A 4594-nucleotide genomic window follows, 5' to 3' on the forward strand; every position below is an offset into this window, starting at 1 on the left:
ATTCTGGGCCTCTGTTTCCACACCTGTGAACAAGGAGGCGATGCTGGGTGTGTCCAGCTCTGCAGAGCTAGGTCTGGCCTCACCTGATTCACTCTGTGAGAGCGAAAGAAGAGACTGCCCCTCACTAATGCCCAATTAACTGCCCCTCCCACCCCCACCACTGGCAAAAGGCAAGTCTCTGGGAGAGGTCAGGGGCACTGGGGTCAGGGGCCTGGCCTTTCCAATGCGGAACCAAGTTTAACCCCTCCTGCCCCCTGCAAACAATGTTTAAAATCCTTACAACAGATATATTTTTTTTAAATATCTATTTGTTGGTCTTGGATAAGTGCCAAGGCAACAAGCGTCTGAGGGGCTGCGATCACAGACAGAAGCACAGAGGCGAGCCCGGCGCTGGGCACCTCTCCCCACTTGAAGCGTTTGTCTATCGACAGGGAGAACGTCCTGTAATCTCACGGGGCTGAAGAGACAAAAGACGTGTTCAGGGCGCCCGCGGAGCCGGGCTCCGGCAACACCGCAGGCTTTCTGTTGTGACCCCCACCAGATCCCCAGCCTCAGAGGAGGGGTGAACCTGAAACGGAGCATTCTTTACAGGACTGAAACAGCCTGGCATCAGCACAGCCGCTGACCAGCCTGCTCGTGGGCAGAACGGGCCACGTAACTGGGTGCTTGCTGGTCTTCACCTCCGGAGAGGGTGGGTCAGGGCACCCCTAGCCTGACTGCCTGCCAGAAGCTGGAATAAATTCTCTCCAGAGAAAAACAAATTATCTGAAACCTCAATTTTTCTCTAGAACTTTTCATATACAGACAGTATCCAAGATTCAGCCAAAGCCATAAGGAAAAAGTAAAGACAACAGAAATATACTCACAGGAGATCCAGATTTTAGAATGATCAGAAATGAAATGAAAAATCATTGAAACTAATAAAAGTTCAGGAAGGCAAACCACAAGATGGAGACTTTCAGCAGAGAATCTAAAACTGTTAAAATTAATCAAATGGAAATTATATAATTGAAAACATAACTGAAATTAAGAACTCAATAAATAGGTTCAATAGCAGTTAGATCCGGGTAAAGAAAGGGTGAGCGCAGCTGTGAGACAGCCCAGAAAAGGTCCAGACTGAGGCGCAGAAGGAGACTGGAAAATACAGAAAAGAGAATAAGAGATACAAGCAACACGATGAAAAGATGTAACGTGCAAGGAATCAGAATCCCAGAAGCAAGAGAGATGGTGACTGAAGATTTTATAGAATTAAGGAAAAAATCAAGCCGCAGATTGAAGAAACGCTACGAACTCCAAAGAAAAGCATATCTAGGCAAATCGTTGTCAAAATACTACAACCAAAGACGAAGAGAAATTGTTAAAACAGACACCCAACCGTCAAAGGAGGAACTAAAACTGACAGCTGAGTTCTCAACAGAAACAATGGAAATCAGAAATCTGGGTAAAACAGCCTTCAAAGAATGACTTTTCCAGACAAAAAAAGTTGGGAAGATGAGTCATCGGCGACCTGTTCTTCCGGAAACACTAAAGGGACTGCTGCAGAGATGAGGGGAATGACGTCACATGGAAGCCCAGTGAGCCAGTGCCTTTTAGGACCCTGCCCTTTACCCAGATGTCCTGGGCCACTCACGATCTCCACCAGGCAGCCACTGTCTGAGCTGAGCAGAGCCTGCTTTCCAATCCGATGTCCCCTGGGAAACGGCCAGCTCTGTTTGCTACATTCTTGCCCATTGGGCTTCAAGAGCTAACTCAACGGGAAAGCACTGTGAGCAGCCCCTTCCCAAATGTCTCCGCCCACCCCAAGGTCCAGCTGACGACTCCTCTCCTGGACCCCCTCTTGGCCCCACTACCTGGGACACAGCAGCTACCACACTCCGAGCATGTGGCCCCTTCACGGTTGTATGTCTGTCCTACACGCCCTGCCCCTACGAGCTCCTGCAGACCAGCAACCAGCAGGCCTGGGAGGGCTGGGCACACTTGCCTCCAGCCTGACACAGGAATTCAGGGCAGGCACTTGGTAAAGAGCTTTCTAGGTGGCCTGGGGGCCTCTTAATGCTTGGGAAGACAATGTGAGAAGCCAAGAAGTTGTGCCCAGGAGATGCAGAGGGCAGGAATGTGGCTGGGTCAAGGCTGCCAACTTCAAAGTGACTTCTGTTGTCTTTGTGGCAAAGCCGGAGTTCACGTGCTACTGGTCTCCTTAAAAACGTCCTTTCCCATTTCCTCTCTGCCTCCTCCCCGGTGTCTAGGGAGACCTGTCAAGTGCCTGAGCAGGTCTGGTGACCACTTCGAGGTCTTCCTCAAGGCCAGCTGCTGGGCCCCCTCAGGAAGTCACCCCTCAGGGCTGTTTATCACACCTTCCACATGTGCCACTCGGGGAGGGGGTGGAGAAAGGTGGTGTTCTCTGTAAAATGTGAAGCCCGGGAGCAGAGTTCTAGAATGCTGAAGTGAAAGGGAGCTTCCAGATAATCTGGTCCAATCCCTTCGCTAACAAATGGGTCTCAGGGAAAGTCTGCAGTGCTCGCGGAGGTGCCCCTGCCCCTGGCCCACTGCTCCCGCCCGATCTTGCTATCAGTCTCGCCCTGGGCGTTAGCCTCCCCACACCCCCACTGTGCTTGGGGCCATTCCGCACACCCCCGCCCCAGACCCCTGGACAAAGGCCAGGGTGGCGCAGTCCCACATGGCCCGCTCCCTGAGAACAAGGCCCGCCCACCTGGCTCCCTGGTCCTCTCAGGGACCAGATGGAGCGCTGGCGGTGACAGACCTCGGGGTTGGGGGGAGTCTGGCCCTGGAGCTCAGCCCTGGCCAGAGACACCAGCCACTCCGACCACAGAGGACATTCAGAGCAGAGATGCAGGACCTCTTCCAGCAACACACCCCCCTAATAACCTGTTGGCTTTAGGCTCTGCACACGGAGACATCCCCATGTCCCCAACATAAACAACAAGGCTTTGGTGCTGCCGCCGGCTAGACCCTAGGGGTCCACGAAAATGAGGAGACTATCCCAAGTGGTACCCACAACTGCTCCAGAGCCTGGTCTGGTCATTTCCTTCAAGAGCCATTAAAATGTTCAAACCCCAAGACTACTTCTATGGTTACTGCCTTAAACAGGGCTGTCGGGTCATAGAAATAGTAACCAACCAGGGACAAGCAAAACAAAATGTTCTACACACAAACGTTCCTGGTAGCATAACTGTAACAGCCATGGGGCCACGTCACACACACACACACACACAGGTGCTTCTGGCAGAGCACCCTAGAGTAGGCTTCGAGCACCCTCCCAGAGGACGGCCAAGCCCGGGGCGGGCACAGGACAGACAGCTCGCGACAGTGCAATCAGAACACCCGAGGTGAGGGCAAAAAAAAATTCATTATAGGTGAAGTATGAGGTCAGGCTGGAACATGTATACTGTAAAGAGATGGGCTCTGGGGGATGTTTTTGTTTGGTAGTGGTTTGACATTTTAATTTCAGAAACTGGATGGATGGCTTAACAGCAAATGAAACTTTTCAAGAGCCCAGCAGCTCCCCCACTCATGGGCGGACAACCCTGTCCTCTAGCTGTCCCCCAGAAGGGAAACTCTGGCCTCACTCTGGGGACAGGGCACAGATATAGTGCTCCCCCTCTAATCAGCCAGTTCTGCCTCCGCTCCACCAGCCCACCCAGGCCTCCCGTCCGTCTGACATACAGAGAAGCCACGGCAGCTGGAGGACGCGAGCACTGACCACGTGCTGGACAAAGCCTCCCACGCAACCCCTGGTTAACGCCACCTCAGAGGGTTTCAGGAAAGGGGGTGGCAACTCCCACTTCCTCCGGGCCTTAATGTCCTGCCCCCACCCCAAAGTGCAGGAGATCACGGATGGGGCAGCACTTCCTCCTCGGCAGGAAACCCCCACCGCCGGCCCCTCGGAAGGTGCCTCTCAGGACCGCCTTCAACATCAGTAGAGGTGGTGACTGACATTTTCCAGATGTGGAAAGTTTAGAGAGCCTCATGGAGGCTCCCGAGGTCTCTGAGTGAGAGAAGAGCCAGAGCCAGAATCCGAACCCAAGTCTCTGGCCTTGAGCTGGACCCCTGACCCCGGCTTCCCCAACCAGGCTCCCCAGGGACTAGCAGTCACTGTGGGGAGAGTAAAGGCTGCCTGACAGAGTGACAAGGTCCCGCCCAAGGTTGCAGGTAGCTCAGCCAGCACTCTGGACTTTTTGTGTTCCTTGAAGGAAAAATCATGTGCCCCCCAACCCTACAGCACCCTTCTTGAAACTTCTCCCTCCCAAGTCCTGTCTTCTCAGCTCTCCTGGCTGCCAGGATCCTCCATCTGTCCCTAAAATCACAGTGGGTCGCAGGTGTTAGAGGCATAAATAATGCAGTTATGTCTTTGCCTTAAAAACAGGGAGGCCAGAAGAGCCAGCCACAGGCCGGGTGAGACCCACGTGGAAGCCCCACGTGGAAACCCCACCAAGACAGGCTCACCCAAGCTCACCCAGCTGAGCTAGCCCAAGGCCTGCTGAGAGCACCGGCTGCCCAGCCCGAGGGATGGTTCACAGCCAGCCAGCGGCTGCTGAAGGCAATGACCAGGGCCAAGTGTTAGTTGAGCCAGGCC

Source organism: Pteropus vampyrus, unplaced genomic scaffold, assembly GCF_000151845.1.
Source record: "Pteropus vampyrus isolate Shadow unplaced genomic scaffold, Pvam_2.0 Scaffold271, whole genome shotgun sequence".
NCBI classification, from domain to species: Eukaryota; Metazoa; Chordata; class Mammalia; order Chiroptera; family Pteropodidae; genus Pteropus; species Pteropus vampyrus.